Source organism: Vipera ursinii, assembly GCF_947247035.1.
Source record: "Vipera ursinii genome assembly, chromosome: 6".
Taxonomy (NCBI): Eukaryota; Metazoa; Chordata; class Lepidosauria; order Squamata; family Viperidae; genus Vipera; species Vipera ursinii.
The window spans coordinates 33,594,301-33,614,273 of NC_139515.1; positions in this window are offsets into that span (position 1 = coordinate 33,594,301).

The window sequence follows — 19,973 nt, forward strand, 5'->3', positions numbered from 1 at the left end:
TTTTGAAATTGAGCTCTATCTGCAAATGGCACTTTTCTTACTAAAAGCAGTTTTTCCTAACAAATGCTAGATATAACATGGGCTATCTCCGCAAGGAGACATCAGATCTGCATAACTGATGGTTTTTTGGTCTTCGGTGAGCCGGGGGAACATGAATATGTGTTCGTTTTTCGAATTTGAGCTCTATCTGCAAAGGGCACTTTTCTTGCTAAAAGCAGTTTTTCCTAACAAATGGAAGATATAACATGGGCTATCTCCGCAAGGAGACATCAGATCTGTAAAACTCATTGTTTTTTGGTCTTCGGTGAGCCAGGGGAACATGAATATGTGTTTGTTTTTCGAATTTGAGCTCTATCTGCAAAGGGCACTTTTCTTGCTAAAAGCAGTTTTTCCTAACAAATGCAAGATATAACATGGGCTATCTCCGCAAGGAGACATCAGATCTGCATAACTCATGGTTTTTTGGTCTTCGGTGAGCCGGGGGAACATGAATATGTGTTTGTTTTTCGAAATTGAGCTCTATCTGCAAAGGGCACTTTTCTTGCTAAAAGCAGTTTTTCCTAACAAATGCAAGTTATAACATGGGCTATCTCCGCAAGGAGACATCAGATCTGCAAAACTCATGGTTTTTTGGTCTTCGGTGAGCCGGGGGAACATGAATATGTGTTTGTTTTTCGAATTTGAGCTCTATCTGCAAAGGGCACTTTTCTTGCTATAAGCAGTTTTTCCTAACAAATGCAAGATATAACATGGGCTATCTCCGCAAGGAGACATCAGATCTGTAAAACTCATGATTTTTTGGTCTTCGGTGAGCCGGGGGAACATGAATATGTGTTTGTTTTTCGAATTTGAGCTCTATCTGCAAAGGGCACTTTTCTTGCTATAAGCAGTTTTTCCTAACAAATGCAACATGGGCTATCTCCGCAAGGAGACATCAGATCTGCATAACTGATGGTTTTTTGGTCTTCGGTGAGCCGGGGGAACATGAATATGTGTTTGCTTTTCGAATTTGAGCTCTATGTGCAAAGGGCACTTTTCTTGCTAAAAGCAGTTTTTCCTAACAAATGCAAGATATAACATGGGCTATCTCCGCAAGGAGACATCAGATCTGCATAACTGATGGTTTTTTGGTCTTCGGTGAGCCGGGGGAACATGAATATGTGTTCGTTTTTCGAATTTGAGCTCTATCTGCAAAGGGCACTTTTCTTGCTAAAAGCAGTTTTTCCTAACAAATGCAAGATATAACATGGGCTATCTCCGTAAGGAGACATCAGATCTGCAAAACTCATGGTTTTTTCGTCTTCGGTGAGCCGGGGGAACATGAATACGTGTTTGTTTTTCGAATTTGAGCTTTATCTGCAAAGGGCACTTTTCATGCTTTAAGCAGTTTTTCCTAACAAATGCAAGATATAACATGGGCTATCTCCGCAAGGAGACATCAGATCTGTAAAACTCATGGTTTTTTGGTCTTCGGTGAGCCAGGGGAACATGAATATGTGTTTGTTTTTCGAATTTGAGCTCTATCTGCAAAGGGCACTTTTCTTGCTAAAAGCAGTTTTTCCTAACAAATGCAAGATATAACATGGGCTATCTCCGCAAGGAGACATCAGATCTGCATAACTCATGGTTTTTTGGTCTTTGGTGCGCCGGGGGAACATGAATATGTGTTTGTTTTTCGAATTTGAGCTCTATGTGCAAAGGGCACTTTTCTTGCTAAAAGCAGTTTTTCCTAACAAATGCAAGTTATAACATGGGCTATCTCCGCAAGGAGACATCAGATCTGCAAAACTCATGGTTTTTTGGTCTTCGGTGAGCCGGGGGAACATGAATATGTGTTTGTTTTTCGAATTTGAGCTCTATCTGCAAAGGGCACTTTTCTTGCTATAAGCAGTTTTTCCTAACAAATGCAAGATATAACATGGGCTATCTCCGCAAGGAGACATCAGATCTGCATAACTGATGGGTTTTTGGTCTTCGGTGAGCCGGGGGAACATGAATATGTGTTTGTTTTTCGAAATTGAGCTCTATCTGCAAAGGGCACTTTTCTTGCTAAAAGCAGTTTTTCCAAACAAATGCAAGTTATAACATGGGCTATCTCCGCAAGGAGACATCAGATCTGCAAAACTCATGGTTTTTTGGTCTTCGGTGAGCCGGGGGAACATGAATACGTGTTTGTTTTTCGAAATTGAGCTCTATCTGCAAAGGGCACTTTTCTTGCTAAAAGCAGTTTTTCCTAACAAATGCAAGTTATAACATGGGCTATCTCCGCAAGGAGACATCAGATCTGCAAAACTCATGGTTTTTTGGTCTTCGGTGAGCCGGGGGAACATGAATATGTGTTTGTTTTTCGAATTTGAGCTCTATCTGCAAAGGGCACTTTTCTTGCTATAAGCAGTTTTTCCTAACAAATGCAAGATATAACATGGGCTATCTCCGCAAGGAGACATCAGATCTGTAAAACTCATGATTTTTTGGTCTTCGGTGAGCCGGGGGAACATGAATATGTGTTTGTTTTTCGAATTTGAGCTCTATCTGCAAAGGGCACTTTTCTTGCTATAAGCAGTTTTTCCTAACAAATGCAACATGGGCTATCTCCGCAAGGAGACATCAGATCTGCATAACTGATGGTTTTTTGGTCTTCGGTGAGCCGGGGGAACATGAATATGTGTTTGCTTTTCGAATTTGAGCTCTATGTGCAAAGGGCACTTTTCTTGCTAAAAGCAGTTTTTCCTAACAAATGCAAGATATAACATGGGCTATCTCCGCAAGGAGACATCAGATCTGCATAACTGATGGTTTTTTGGTCTTCGGTGAGCCGGGGGAACATGAATATGTGTTCGTTTTTCGAATTTGAGCTCTATCTGCAAAGGGCACTTTTCTTGCTAAAAGCAGTTTTTCCTAACAAATGCAAGATATAACAGGGGCTATCTCCGTAAGGAGACATCAGATCTGCAAAACTCATGGTTTTTTCATCTTCGGTGAGCCGGGGGAACATGAATACGTGTTTGTTTTTCGAATTTGAGCTCTATCTGCAAAGGGCACTTTTCATGCTTTAAGCAGTTTTTCCTAACAAATGCAAGATATAACATGGGCTATCTCCGCAAGGAGACATCAGATCTGTAAAACTCATGGTTTTTTGGTCTTCGGTGAGCCAGGGGAACATGAATATGTGTTTGTTTTTCGAATTTGAGCTCTATCTGCAAAGGGCACTTTTCTTGCTAAAAGCAGTTTTTCCTAACAAATGCAAGATATAACATGGGCTATCTCCGCAAGGAGACATCAGATCTGCATAACTCATGGTTCTTTGGTCTTTGGTGCGCCGGGGGAACATGAATATGTGTTTGTTTTTCGAATTTGAGCTCTATCTGCAAAGGGCACTTTTCTTGCTAAAAGCAGTTTTTCCTAACAAATGCAAGTTATAACATGGGCTATCTCCGCAAGGAGACATCAGATCTGCAAAACTCATGGTTTTTTGGTCTTCGGTGAGCCGGGGGAACATGAATATGTGTTTGTTTTTCGAATTTGAGCTCTATCTGCAAAGGGCACTTTTCTTGCTATAAGCAGTTTTTCCTAACAAATGCAAGATATAACATGGGCTATCTCTGCAAGGAGACATCAGATCTGCATAACTGATGGGTTTTTGGTCTTCGGTGAGCCGGGGGAACATGAATATGTGTTTGTTTTTCGAAATTGAGCTCTATCTGCAAAGGGCACTTTTCTTGCTAAAAGCAGTTTTTCCAAACAAATGCAAGTTATAACATGGGCTATCTCCGCAAGGAGACATCAGATCTGCAAAACTCATGGTTTTTTGGTCTTCGGTGAGCCGGGGGAACATGAATACGTGTTTGTTTTTCGAATTTGAGCTCTATCTGCAAAGGGCACTTTTCTTGCTAAAAGCAGTTTTTCCTAACAAATGCAAGATATAACATGGGCTATCTCCGCAAGGAGACATCAGATCTGCATAACTGATGGTTTTTTGGTCTTCGGTGAGCCGGGGGAACATGAATATGTGTTCGTCTTTCGAATTTGAGCTCTATCTGCTAAGGGCACTTTTCTTGCTAAAAGCAGTTTTTCCTAACAAATGCAAGATATAACATGGGCTATCTCCGCAAGGAAACATCAGAACTGCAAAACACATGGTTTTTTGGTCTTCGGGGAGGTTGGGGAACATGAATACGTGTTTGTTTTTCGAATTTGAGCTCTATCTGCAAAGGGCACTTTTCATGCTATAAGCAGTTTTTCCTAACAAATGCAAGATATAACATGGGCTATCTCCGCAAGGAGACATCAGACCTGCAAAACTCATGGTTTTTTCATCTTTGGTGAGCCGGGGGAACATGAATATGTGTTTGTTTTTCGAATTTGAGCTCTATCTGCAATGGGCACTTTTCATTCTATAAACATTTTTTACTAACAAATGCAAGATATAACATGGGCTATCTCCGCAAGGAGACATCAGAACTGCAAAACGCATGGTTTTTTGGTCTTCGGGGAGGTTGGGGAACATGAATACGTGTTTGTTTTTCGAATTTGAGCTCTATCTGCAAAGGGCACTTTTCATGCTATAAGCAGTTTTTCCTAACAAATGCAAGATATAACATGGGCTATCTCCGCAAGGAGACATCAGAACTGCAAAACGCATGGTTTTTTGGTCTTCGGGGAGGTTGGGGAACATGAATACGTGTTTGTTTTTCGAAATTGAGCTCTATCTGCAAAGGGCACTTTTCTTGCTAAAAGCAGTTTTTCCTAACAAATGCAAGATATAACATGGGCTATCTCCGTAAGGAGACATCAGATCTGCAAAACTCATGGTTTTTTCGTCTTCGGTGAGCCGGGGGAACATGAATACGTGTTTGTTTTTCGAATTTGAGCTCTATCTGCAAAGGGCACTTTTCATGCTTTAAGCAGTTTTTCCTAACAAATGCAAGATATAACATGGGCTATCTCCGCAAGGAGACATCAGATCTGTAAAACTCATGATTTTTTGGTCTTCGGTGAGCCGGGGGAACATGAATATGTGTTTGTTTTTCGAATTTGAGCTCTATCTGCAAAGGGCACTTTTCTTGCTATAAGCAGTTTTTCCTAACAAATGCAACATGGGCTATCTCCGCAAGGAGACATCAGATCTGCATAACTGATGGTTTTTTGGTCTTCGGTGAGCCGGGGGAACATGAATATGTGTTTGCTTTTCGAATTTGAGCTCTATGTGCAAAGGGCACTTTTCTTGCTAAAAGCAGTTTTTCCTAACAAATGCAAGATATAACATGGGCTATCTCCGCAAGGAGACATCAGATCTGCATAACTGATGGTTTTTTGGTCTTCGGTGAGCCGGGGGAACATGAATATGTGTTCGTTTTTCGAATTTGAGCTCTATCTGCAAAGGGCACTTTTCTTGCTAAAAGCAGTTTTTCCTAACAAATGCAAGATATAACATGGGCTATCTCCGTAAGGAGACATCAGATCTGCAAAACTCATGGTTTTTTCATCTTCGGTGAGCCGGGGGAACATGAATACGTGTTTGTTTTTCGAATTTGAGCTCTATCTGCAAAGGGCACTTTTCATGCTTTAAGCAGTTTTTCCTAACAAATGCAAGATATAACATGGGCTATCTCCGCAAGGAGACATCAGATCTGTAAAACTCATGGTTTTTTGGTCTTCGGTGAGCCAGGGGAACATGAATATGTGTTTGTTTTTCGAATTTGAGCTCTATCTGCAAAGGGCACTTTTCTTGCTAAAAGCAGTTTTTCCTAACAAATGCAAGATATAACATGGGCTATCTCCGCAAGGAGACATCAGATCTGCATAACTCATGGTTCTTTGGTCTTTGGTGCGCCGGGGGAACATGAATATGTGTTTGTTTTTCGAATTTGAGCTCTATCTGCAAAGGGCACTTTTCTTGCTAAAAGCAGTTTTTCCTAACAAATGCAAGTTATAACATGGGCTATCTCCGCAAGGAGACATCAGATCTGCAAAACTCATGGTTTTTTGGTCTTCGGTGAGCCGGGGGAACATGAATATGTGTTTGTTTTTCGAATTTGAGCTCTATCTGCAAAGGGCACTTTTCTTGCTATAAGCAGTTTTTCCTAACAAATGCAAGATATAACATGGGCTATCTCTGCAAGGAGACATCAGATCTGCATAACTGATGGGTTTTTGGTCTTCGGTGAGCCGGGGGAACATGAATATGTGTTTGTTTTTCGAAATTGAGCTCTATCTGCAAAGGGCACTTTTCTTGCTAAAAGCAGTTTTTCCAAACAAATGCAAGTTATAACATGGGCTATCTCCGCAAGGAGACATCAGATCTGCAAAACTCATGGTTTCTTGGTCTTCGGTGAGCCGGGGGAACATGAATACGTGTTTGTTTTTCGAATTTGAGCTCTATCTGCAAAGGGCACTTTTCTTGCTAAAAGCAGTTTTTCCTAACAAATGCAAGATATAACATGGGCTATCTCCGCAAGGAGACATCAGATCTGCATAACTGATGGTTTTTTGGTCTTCGGTGAGCCGGGGGAACATGAATATGTGTTCGTCTTTCGAATTTGAGCTCTATCTGCTAAGGGCACTTTTCTTGCTAAAAGCAGTTTTTCCTAACAAATGCAAGATATAACATGGGCTATCTCCGCAAGGAAACATCAGAACTGCAAAACACATGGTTTTTTGGTCTTCGGGGAGGTTGGGGAACATGAATACGTGTTTGTTTTTCGAATTTGAGCTCTATCTGCAAAGGGCACTTTTCATGCTATAAGCAGTTTTTCCTAACAAATGCAAGATATAACATGGGCTATCTCCGCAAGGAGACATCAGACCTGCAAAACTCATGGTTTTTTCATCTTTGGTGAGCCGGGGGAACATGAATATGTGTTTGTTTTTCGAATTTGAGCTCTATCTGCAATGGGCACTTTTCATTCTATAAACATTTTTTACTAACAAATGCAAGATATAACATGGGCTATCTCCGCAAGGAGACATCAGAACTGCAAAACGCATGGTTTTTTGGTCTTCGGGGAGGTTGGGGAACATGAATACGTGTTTGTTTTTCGAATTTGAGCTCTATCTGCAAAGGGCACTTTTCATGCTATAAGCAGTTTTTCCTAACAAATGCAAGATATAACATGGGCTATCTCCGCAAGGAGACATCAGAACTGCAAAACGCATGGTTTTTTGGTCTTCGGGGAGGTTGGGGAACATGAATACGTGTTTGTTTTTCGAAATTGAGCTCTATCTGCAAAGGGCACTTTTCTTGCTAAAAGCAGTTTTTCCTAACAAATGCAAGATATAACATGGGCTATCTCCGTAAGGAGACATCAGATCTGCAAAACTCATGGTTTTTTCGTCTTCGGTGAGCCGGGGGAACATGAATACGTGTTTGTTTTTCGAATTTGAGCTCTATCTGCAAAGGGCACTTTTCATGCTTTAAGCAGTTTTTCCTAACAAATGCAAGATATAACATGGGCTATCTCCGCAAGGAGACATCAGATCTGTAAAACTCATGGTTTTTTGGTCTTCGGTGAGCCGGGGGAACATGAATATGTGTTTGTTTTTCGAATTTGAGCTCTATCTGCAAAGGGCACTTTTCTTGCTAAAAGCAGTTTTTCCTAACAAATGCAAGTTATAACATAGGCTATCTCCGCAAGGAGACATCAGATCTGCATAACTCATGGTTTTTTGGTCTTCGGTGAGCCGGGGGAACATGAATATGTGTTTGTTTTTCGAATTTGAGCTCTATCTGCAAAGGGCACTTTTCTTGCTAAAAGCAGTTTTTCCTAACAAATGCAAGATATAACATGGGCTATCTCCGCAAGGAGACATCAGATCTGCATAACTGATGGTTTTTTGGTCTTCGGTGAGCCGGGGGAACATGAATATGTGTTCGTTTTTCGAATTTGAGCTCTATCTGCAAAGGGCACTTTTCTTGCTAAAAGCAGTTTTTCCTAACAAATGCAAGATATAACATGGGCTATCTCCGTAAGGAGACATCAGATCTGCAAAACTCATGGTTTTTTCGTCTTCGGTGAGCCGGGGGAACATGAATACGTGTTTGTTTTTCGAATTTGAGCTCTATCTGCAAAGGGCACTTTTCATGCTTTAAGCAGTTTTTCCTAACAAATGCAAGATATAACATGGGCTATCTCCGCAAGGAGACATCAGATCTGTAAAACTCATTGTTTTTTGGTCTTCGGTGAGCCAGGGGAACATGAATATGTGTTTGTTTTTCGAATTTGAGCTCTATCTGCAAAGGGCACTTTTCTTGCTAAAAGCAGTTTTTCCTAACAAATGCAAGATATAACATGGGCTATCTCCGCAAGGAGACATCAGATCTGCATAACTCATGGTTTTTTGGTCTTCGGTGAGCCGGGGGAACATGAATATGTGTTTGTTTTTCGAAATTGAGCTCTATCTGCAAAGGGCACTTTTCTTGCTAAAAGCAGTTTTTCCTAACAAATGCAAGTTATAACATGGGCTATCTCCGCAAGGAGACATCAGATCTGCAAAACTCATGGTTTTTTGGTCTTCGGTGAGCCGGGGGAACATGAATATGTGTTTGTTTTTCGAATTTGAGCTCTATCTGCAAAGGGCACTTTTCTTGCTATAAGCAGTTTTTCCTAACAAATGCAAGATATAACATGGGCTATCTCCGCAAGGAGACATCAGATCTGTAAAACTCATGATTTTTTGGTCTTCGGTGAGCCGGGGGAACATGAATATGTGTTTGTTTTTCGAATTTGAGCTCTATCTGCAAAGGGCACTTTTCTTGCTATAAGCAGTTTTTCCTAACAAATGCAACATGGGCTATCTCCGCAAGGAGACATCAGATCTGCATAACTGATGGTTTTTTGGTCTTCGGTGAGCCGGGGGAACATGAATATGTGTTTGCTTTTCGAATTTGAGCTCTATGTGCAAAGGGCACTTTTCTTGCTAAAAGCAGTTTTTCCTAACAAATGCAAGATATAACATGGGCTATCTCTGCAAGGAGACATCAGATCTGCATAACTGATGGTTTTTTGGTCTTCGGTGAGCCGGGGGAACATGAATATGTGTATGTTTTTCGAAATTGAGCTCTATCTGCAAATGGCACTTTTCTTGCTAAAAGCAGTTTTTCCTAACAAATGCAAGATATAACATGGGCTATCTCCGCAAGGAGACATCAGATCTGCATAACTGATGGTTTTTTGGTCTTCGGTGAGCCGGGGGAACATGAATATGTGTTCGTTTTTCGAATTTGAGCTCTATCTGCAAAGGGCACTTTTCTTGCTAAAAGCAGTTTTTCCTAACAAATGCAAGATATAACATGGGCTATCTCCGTAAGGAGACATCAGATCTGCAAAACTCATGGTTTTTTCGTCTTCGGTGAGCCGGGGGAACATGAATACGTGTTTGTTTTTCGAATTTGAGCTCTATCTGCAAAGGGCACTTTTCATGCTTTAAGCAGTTTTTCCTAACAAATGCAAGATATAACATGGGCTATCTCCGCAAGGAGACATCAGATCTGTAAAACTCATGGTTTTTTGGTCTTCGGTGAGCCAGGGGAACATGAATATGTGTTTGTTTTTCGAATTTGAGCTCTATCTGCAAAGGGCACTTTTCTTGCTAAAAGCAGTTTTTCCTAACAAATGCAAGATATAACATGGGCTATCTCCGCAAGGAGACATCAGATCTGCATAACTGATGGGTTTTTGGTCTTCGGTGAGCCGGGGGAACATGAATATGTGTTTGTTTTTCGAAATTGAGCTCTATATGCAAAGGGCAGTTTTCTTGCTAAAAGCAGTTTTTCCAAACAAATGCAAGTTATAACATGGGCTATCTCCGCAAGGAGACATCAGATCTGCAAAACTCATGGTTTTTTGGTCTTCGGTGAGCCGGGGGAACATGAATACGTGTTTGTTTTTCGAATTTGAGCTCTATCTGCAAAGGGCACTTTTCTTGCTAAAAGCAGTTTTTCCTAACAAATGCAAGATATAACATGGGCTATCTCCGCAAGGAGACATCAGATCTGCATAACTGATGGTTTTTTGGTCTTCGGTGAGCCGGGGGAACATGAATATGTGTTTGCTTTTCGAATTTGAGCTCTATGTGCAAAGGGCACTTTTCTTGCTAAAAGCAGTTTTTCCTAACAAATGCAAGATATAACATGGGCTATCTCTGCAAGGAGACATCAGATCTGCATAACTGATGGTTTTTTGGTCTTCGGTGAGCCGGGGGAACATGAATATGTGTATGTTTTTCGAAATTGAGCTCTATCTGCAAATGGCACTTTTCTTGCTAAAAGCAGTTTTTCCTAACAAATGCAAGATATAACATGGGCTATCTCCGCAAGGAGACATCAGATCTGCATAACTGATGGTTTTTTGGTCTTCGGTGAGCCGGGGGAACATGAATATGTGTTCGTTTTTCGAATTTGAGCTCTATCTGCAAAGGGCACTTTTCTTGCTAAAAGCAGTTTTTCCTAACAAATGCAAGATATAACATGGGCTATCTCCGTAAGGAGACATCAGATCTGCAAAACTCATGGTTTTTTCGTCTTCGGTGAGCCGGGGGAACATGAATACGTGTTTGTTTTTCGAATTTGAGCTCTATCTGCAAAGGGCACTTTTCATGCTTTAAGCAGTTTTTCCTAACAAATGCAAGATATAACATGGGCTATCTCCGCAAGGAGACATCAGATCTGTAAAACTCATGGTTTTTTGGTCTTCGGTGAGCCAGGGGAACATGAATATGTGTTTGTTTTTCGAATTTGAGCTCTATCTGCAAAGGGCACTTTTCTTGCTAAAAGCAGTTTTTCCTAACAAATGCAAGATATAACATGGGCTATCTCCGCAAGGAGACATCAGATCTGCATAACTGATGGGTTTTTGGTCTTCGGTGAGCCGGGGGAACATGAATATGTGTTTGTTTTTCGAAATTGAGCTCTATATGCAAAGGGCAGTTTTCTTGCTAAAAGCAGTTTTTCCAAACAAATGCAAGTTATAACATGGGCTATCTCCGCAAGGAGACATCAGATCTGCAAAACTCATGGTTTTTTGGTCTTCGGTGAGCCGGGGGAACATGAATACGTGTTTGTTTTTCGAATTTGAGCTCTATCTGCAAAGGGCACTTTTCTTGCTAAAAGCAGTTTTTCCTAACAAATGCAAGATATAACATGGGCTATCTCCGCAAGGAGACATCAGATCTGCATAACTGATGGTTTTTTGGTCTTCGGTGAGCCGGGGGAACATGAATATGTGTTCGTCTTTCGAATTTGAGCTCTATCTGCTAAGGGCACTTTTCTTGCTAAAAGCAGTTTTTCCTAACAAATGCAAGATATAACATGGGCTATCTCCGCAAGGAAACATCAGAACTGCAAAACACATGGTTTTTTGGTCTTCGGGGAGGTTGGGGAACATGAATACGTGTTTGTTTTTCGAATTTGAGCTCTATCTGCAAAGGGCACTTTTCATGCTATAAGCAGTTTTTCCTAACAAATGCAAGATATAACATGGGCTATCTCCGCAAGGAAACATCAGATCTGCGTAACTCATGGTTTTTTGGTCTTCGGGGAGGTTGGGGAACATGAATACGTGTTTGTTTTTCGAATTTGAGCTCTATCTGCAAAGGGCACTTTTCATGCTTTAAGCAGTTTTTCCTAACAAATGCAAGATATAACATGGGCTATCTCCGCAAGGAGACATCAGATCTGCATAACTGATGGGTTTTTGGTCTTTGGTGAGCCGGGGGAACATGAATATGTGTTTGTTTTTCAAATTTGAGCTCTATCTGCAAAGGGCACTTTTCATGCTTTAAGCAGTTTTTCCTAACAAATGCAAGATATAACATGGGCTATCTCCGCAAGGAGACATCAGATCTGTAAAACTCATGGTTTTTTGGTCTTCGGTGAGCCGGGGGAACATGAATATGTGTTTGTTTTTCGAATTTGAGCTCTATCTGCAAAGGGCACTTTTCTTGCTATAAGCAGTTTTTCCTAACAAATGCAAGATATAACATGGGCTATCTCCGCAAGGAGACATCAGATCTGTAAAACTCATGATTTTTTGGTCTTCGGTGAGCCGGGGGAACATGAATATGTGTTTGTTTTTCGAATTTGAGCTCTATCTGCAAAGGGCACTTTTCTTGCTATAAGCAGTTTTTCCTAACAAATGCAACATGGGCTATCTCCGCAAGGAGACATCAGATCTGCATAACTGATGGGTTTTTGGTCTTTGGTGAGCCGGGGGAACATGAATATGTGTTTGTTTTTCAAATTTGAGCTCTATCTGCAAAGGGCACTTTTCATGCTTTAAGCAGTTTTTCCTAACAAATGCAAGATATAACATGGGCTATCTCCGCAAGGAGACATCAGATCTGTAAAACTCATGATTTTTTGGTCTTCGGTGAGCCAGGGGAACATGAATATGTGTTTGTTTTTCGAATTTGAGCTCTATCTGCAAAGGGCACTTTTCTTGCTATAAGCAGTTTTTCCTAACAAATGCAACATGGGCTATCTCCGCAAGGAGACATCAGATCTGCATAACTGATGGTTTTTTGGTCTTCGGTGAGCCGGGGGAACATGAATATGTGTTTGTTTTTCGAATTTGAGCTCTATGTGCAAAGGGCACTTTTCTTGCTAAAAGCAGTTTTTCCTAACAAATGCAAGATATAACATGGGCTATCTCCGCAAGGAGACATCAGATCTGCATAACTGATGGTTTTTTGGTCTTCGGTGAGCCGGGGGAACATGAATATGTGTTTGTTTTTCGAAATTGAGCTCTATCTGCAAAGGGCACTTTTCATGCTATAAGCAGTTTTTCCTAACAAATGCAAGATATAACATGGGCTATCTCCGCAAGGAGACATCAGATCTGTAAAACGCATGGTTTTTTCATCTTTGGTGAGCCGGGGGAACATGAATATGTGTTTGTTTTTCGAATTTGAGCTCTATCTGCAAAGGGCACTTTTCTTTCTAAAAGCAGTTTTTCCTAACAAATGCAAGATATAACATGGGCTATCTCCGCAAGGAGACATCAGATCTGTAAAACGCATGGTTTTTTCATCTTTGGTGAGCCGGGGGAACATGAATATGTGTTTGTTTTTCGAATTTGAGCTCTATCTGCAAAGGGCACTTTTCTTTCTAAAAGCAGTTTTTCCTAACAAATGCAAGATATAACATGGGCTATCTCCGCAAGGAGACATCAGATCTGCATAACTCATGGTTTTTTGGTCTTCGGTGAGCCAGGGGAACATGAATATGTGTTTGTTTTTCGAATTTGAGCTCTATCTGCAAAGGGCACTTTTCTTGCTAAAAGCAGTTTTTCCTAACAAATGCAAGATATAACATGGGCTATCTCCGCAAGGAGACATCAGATCTGTTAAACTCATGGTTTTTTCATCTTCGGTGAGCCGGGGGGACATGAATATGTGTTTCTTTTTCGAATTTGAGCTCTATCTGCAATGGGCACTTTTCATGCTATAAACAGTTTTTACTAACAAATGCAAGATATAACATGGGCTATCTCCGAAAGGAGACATCAGAACTGCAAAACGCATGGTTTTTTGGTGTTCGGTGAGCCGGGGGAACATGAATATGTGTTTGTTTTTCGAATTTGAGCTCTATCTGCAAAGGGCACTTTTCTTTCTAAAAGCAGTTTTTCCTAACAAATGCAAGATATAACATGGGCTATCTCTGCAAGGAGACATCAGAACTGCAAAACGCATGGTTTTTTGGTCTTCGGGGAGGTTGGGGAACATGAATACGTGTTTGTTTTTCGAATTTGAGCTCTATCTGCAAAGGGCACTTTTCATGCTATAAGCAGTTTTTCCTAACAAATGCAAGATATAACATGGGCTATCTCCGCAAGGAGACATCAGAACTGCAAAACGCATGGTTTTTTGGTCTTCGGGGAGGTTGGGGAACATGAATACGTGTTTGTTTTTCGAAATTGAGCTCTATCTGTAAAGGGAACTTTTCTTGCTAAAAGCAGTTTTTCCTAACAAATGCAAGATATAACATGGGCTATCTCCGCAAGGAGACATCAGACCTGCAAAACTCATGGTTTTTTCATCTTTGGTGAGCCGGGGGAACATGAATATGTGTTTGTTTTTCGAATTTGAGCTCTATCTGCAATGGGCACTTTTCTTGCTAAAAGCAGTTTTTCCTAACAAATGCAAGATATAACATGGGCTATCTCCGCAAGGAGACATCAGAACTGCAAAACGCATGGTTTTTTGGTCTTCGGGGAGGTTGGGGAACATGAATACGTGTTTGTTTTTCGAATTTGAGCTCTATCTGCAAAGGGCACTTTTCATGCTATAAGCAGTTTTTCCTAACAAATGCAAGATATAACATGGGCTATCTCCGCAAGGAGACATCAGAACTGCAAAACGCATGGTTTTTTGGTCTTCGGGGAGGTTGGGGAACATGAATACGTGTTTGTTTTTCGAAATTGAGCTCTATCTGCAAAGGGCACTTTTCTTGCTAAAAGCAGTTTTTCCTAACAAATGCAAGATATAACATGGGCTATCTCCGTAAGGAGACATCAGATCTGCAAAACTCATGGTTTTTTCGTCTTCGGTGAGCCGGGGGAACATGAATACGTGTTTGTTTTTCGAATTTGAGCTCTATCTGCAAAGGGCACTTTTCATGCTTTAAGCAGTTTTTCCTAACAAATGCAAGATATAACATGGGCTATCTCCGCAAGGAGACATCAGATCTGTAAAACTCATGGTTTTTTGGTCTTCGGTGAGCCGGGGGAACATGAATATGTGTTTGTTTTTCGAATTTGAGCTCTATCTGCAAAGGGCACTTTTCTTGCTATAAGCAGTTTTTCCTAACAAATGCAAGATATAACATGGGCTATCTCCGCAAGGAGACATCAGATCTGTAAAACTCATGGTTTTGTGGTCTTCGGTGAGCCAGGGGAACATGAATATGTGTTTGTTTTTCGAATTTGAGCTCTATCTGCAAAGGGCACTTTTCTTGCTAAAAGCAGTTTTTTTTAACAAATGCAAGATATAACATGGGCTATCTCCGCAAGGAGACATCAGATCTGCATAACTCATGGTTTTTTGGTCTTCGTTGAGCTGGGGGAACATGAATATGTGTTTGTTTTTCGAAATTGAGCTCTATCTGCAAAGGGCACTTTTCTTGCTAAAAGCAGTTTTTCCTAACAAATGCAAGTTATAACATAGGCTATCTCCGCAAGGAGACATCAGATCTGCATAACTCATGGTTTTTTGGTCTTCGGTGAGCCGGGGGAACATGAATATGTGTTTGTTTTTCGAATTTGAGCTCTATCTGCAAAGGGCACTTTTCTTGCTAAAAGCAGTTTTTCCTAACAAATGCAAGATATAACATGGGCTATCTCCGCAAGGAGACATCAGATCTGCATAACTGATGGTTTTTTGGTCTTCGGTGAGCCGGGGGAACATGAATATGTGTTCGTTTTTCGAATTTGAGCTCTATCTGCAAAGGGCACTTTTCTTGCTAAAAGCAGTTTTTCCTAACAAATGCAAGATATAACATGGGCTATCTCCGTAAGGAGACATCAGATCTGCAAAACTCATGGTTTTTTCGTCTTCGGTGAGCCGGGGGAACATGAATACGTGTTTGTTTTTCGAATTTGAGCTCTATCTGCAAAGGGCACTTTTCATGCTTTAAGCAGTTTTTCCTAACAAATGCAAGATATAACATGGGCTATCTCCGCAAGGAGACATCAGATCTGTAAAACTCATTGTTTTTTGGTCTTCGGTGAGCCAGGGGAACATGAATATGTGTTTGTTTTTCGAATTTGAGCTCTATCTGCAAAGGGCACTTTTCTTGCTAAAAGCAGTTTTTCCTAACAAATGCAAGATATAACATGGGCTATCTCCGCAAGGAGACATCAGATCTGCATAACTCATGGTTTTTTGGTCTTCGGTGAGCCGGGGGAACATGAATATGTGTTTGTTTTTCGAAATTGAGCTCTATCTGCAAAGGGCACTTTTCTTGCTAAAAGCAGTTTTTCCTAACAAATGCAAGATATAACATGGGCTATCTCTGCAAGGAGACATCAGATCTGCATAACTGATGGTTTTTTGGTCTTCGGTGAGCCAGGGGAACATGAATATGTGTTTGTTTTTCGAATTTGAGCTCTATCTGCAAAGGGCACTTTTCTTGCTAAAAGCAGTTTTTCCTAACAAATGCAAGATATAACATGGGCTATCTCCGCAAGGAGACATCAGATCTGCATAACTGATGGGTTTTTGGTCTTCGGTGAGCCGGGGGAACATGAATATGTGTTTGTTTTTCGAAATTGAGCTCTATCTGCAAAGGGCAGTTTTCTTGCTAAAAGCAATTTTTCCAAACAAATGCAAGTTATAACATGGGCTATCTCCGCAAGGAGACATCAGATCTGCAAAACTCATGGTTTTTTGGTCTTCGGTGAGCCGGGGGAACATGAATACGTGTTTGTTTTTCGAATTTGAGCTCTATCTGCAAAGGGCACTTTTCTTGCTAAAAGCAGTTTTTCCTAACAAATGCAAGATATAACATGGGCTATCTCCGCAAGGAGACATCAGATCTGCATAACTGATGGTTTTTTGGTCTTCGGTGAGCCGGGGGAACATGAATATGTGTTCGTCTTTCGAATTTGAGCTCTATCTGCTAAGGGCACTTTTCTTGCTAAAAGCAGTTTTTCCTAACAAATGCAAGATATAACATGGGCTATCTCCGCAAGGAAACATCAGAACTGCAAAACACATGGTTTTTTGGTCTTCGGGGAGGTTGGGGAACATGAATACGTGTTTGTTTTTCGAATTTGAGCTCTATCTGCAAAGGGCACTTTTCATGCTATAAGCAGTTTTTCCTAACAAATGCAAGATATAACATGGGCTATCTCCGCAAGGAAACATCAGATCTGCGTAACTCATGGTTTTTTGGTCTTCGGGGAGGTTGGGGAACATGAATACGTGTTTGTTTTTCGAATTTGAGCTCTATCTGCAAAGGGCACTTTTCATGCTTTAAGCAGTTTTTCCTAACAAATGCAAGATATAACATGGGCTATCTCCGCAAGGAGACATCAGATCTGCATAACTGATGGGTTTTTGGTCTTTGGTGAGCCGGGGGAACATGAATATGTGTTTGTTTTTCAAATTTGAGCTCTATCTGCAAAGGGCACTTTTCATGCTTTAAGCAGTTTTTCCTAACAAATGCAAGATATAACATGGGCTATCTCCGCAAGGAGACATCAGATCTGTAAAACTCATGATTTTTTGGTCTTCGGTGAGCCAGGGGAACATGAATATGTGTTTGTTTTTCGAATTTGAGCTCTATCTGCAAAGGGCACTTTTCTTGCTATAAGCAGTTTTTCCTAACAAATGCAACATGGGCTATCTCCGCAAGGAGACATCAGATCTGCATAACTGATGGTTTTTTGGTCTTCGGTGAGCCGGGGGAACATGAATATGTGTTTGTTTTTCGAATTTGAGCTCTATGTGCAAAGGGCACTTTTCTTGCTAAAAGCAGTTTTTCCTAACAAATGCAAGATATAACATGGGCTATCTCCGCAAGGAGACATCAGATCTGCATAACTGATGGTTTTTTGGTCTTCGGTGAGCCGGGGGAACATGAATATGTGTTTGTTTTTCGAAATTGAGCTCTATCTGCAAAGGGCACTTTTCATGCTATAAGCAGTTTTTCCTAACAAATGCAAGATATAACATGGGCTATCTCCGCAAGGAGACATCAGATCTGTAAAACTCATGGTTTTTTGGTCTTCGGTGAGCCAGGGGAACATGAATATGTGTTCGTTTTTCGAATTTGAGCTCTATCTGCAAAGGGCACTTTTCTTGCTAAAAGCAGTTTTTCCTAACAAATGCAAGATATAACATGGGCTATCTCCGCAAGGAGACATGAGATCTGCATAACTGATGGGTTTTTGGTCTTCGGTGAGCCGGGGGAATATGAATATGTGTTTGTTTTTCGAATTTGATCTCTATCTGCAAAGGGCACTTTTCATGCTTTAAGCAGTTTTTCCTAACAAATGCAAGATATAACATGGGCTATCTCCGCAAGGAGACATCAGAACTGCAAAACGCATGGTTTTTTGGTCTTCGGGGAGGTTGGGGAACAAGAATACGTGTTTGTTTTTCGAATTTGAGCTCTATCTGCAAAGGGCACTTTTCATGCTATAAGCAGTTTTCCTAACAAATGCAAGATATAACATGGGCTATCTCCGCAAGGAGACATCAGATCTGTAAAACTCATGATTTTTTGGTCTTCGGTGAGCCGGGGGAACATGAATATGTGTTTGTTTTTCGAATTTGAGCTCTATCTGCAAAGGGCACTTTTCTTGCTATAAGCAGTTTTTCCTAACAAATGCAAGATATAACATGGGCTATCTCCGCAAGGAGACATCAGAACTGCAAAACGCATGGTTTTTTGGTCTTCGGGGAGGTTGGGGAACAAGAATACGTGTTTGTTTTTCGAATTTGAGCTCTATCTGCAAAGGGCACTTTTCATGCTATAAGCAGTTTTCCTAACAAATGCAAGATATAACATGGGCTATCTCCGCAAGGAGACATCAGATCTGTAAAACTCATGATTTTTTGGTCTTCGGTGAGCCGGGGGAACATGAATATGTGTTTGTTTTTCGAATTTGAGCTCTATCTGCAAAGGGCACTTTTCTTGCTAAAAGCAGTTTTTCCTAACAAATGCAAGATATAACATGGGCTATCTCCGTAAGGAGACATCAGATCTGCAAAACTCATGGTTTTTTCGTCTTCGGTGAGCCGGGGGAACATGAATATGTGTTTGTTTTTCGAATTTGAGCTCTATCTGCAAAGGGCACTTTTCTTGCTATAAGCAGTTTTTCCTAACAAATGCAAGATATAACATGGGCTATCTCCGCAAGGAGACATCAGATCTGTAAAACTCATGGTTTTTTGGTCTTCGGTGAGCCAGGGGAACATGAATATGTGTTTGTTTTTCGAATTTGAGCTCTATCTGCAAAGGGCACTTTTCTTGCTAAAAGCAGTTTTTCCTAACAAATGCAAGATATAACATGGGCTATCTCCACAAGGAGACATCAGATCTGCATAACTCATGGTTTTTTGGTCTTCGGTGAGCCGGGTGAACATGAATATGTGTTTGTTTTTCGAAATTGAGCTCTATCTGCAAAGGGCACTTTTCTTGCTAAAAGCAGTTTTTCCTAACAAATGCAAGTTATAACATGGGCTATCTCCGCAAGGAGACATCAGATCTGCAAAACTCATGGTTTTTTGGTCATCGGTGAGCCGGGGGAACATGAATATGTTTTTGTTTTTCGAATTTGAGCTCTATCTGCAAAGGGCACTTTTCTTGCTATAAGCAGTTTTTCCTAACAAATGCAAGATATAACATGGGCTATCTCCGCAAGGAGACATCAGATCTGCATAACTGATGGGTTTTTGGTCTTCGGTGAGCCGGGGGAACATGAATATGTGTTTGTTTTTCGAATTTGAGCTCTATCTGCAAAGGGCACTTTTCATGCTTTAAGCAGTTTTTCCTAACAAATGCAAGATATAACATGGGCTATCTCCGCAAGGAGACATCAGATCTGTAAAACTCATGGTTTTTTGGTCTTCGGTGAGCCGGGGGAACATGAATGTGTGTTTGTTTTTCGAATTTGAGCTCTATCTGCAAAGGGCACTTTTCATGCTATAAGCAGTTTTTCCTAACAAATGCAAGATATAACATGGGCTATCTCCGCAAGGAGACATCAGATCTGCATAACTGATGGTTTTTTGGTCTTCAGTGAGCCGCGGGAACATGAATATGTGTTCGTTTTTCGAATTTGAGCTCTATCTGCAAAGGGCACTTTTCTTGCTATAAGCAGTTTTTCCTAACAAATGCAAGATATAACATGGGCTATGTGCGCAAGGAGACATCAGATCTGCATAACTGATGGATTTTTGGTCTTCGGTGAGCCGGGGGAAAATGAATATGTGTTTGTTTTTCGAATTTGAGCTCTATCTGCAAAGGGCAC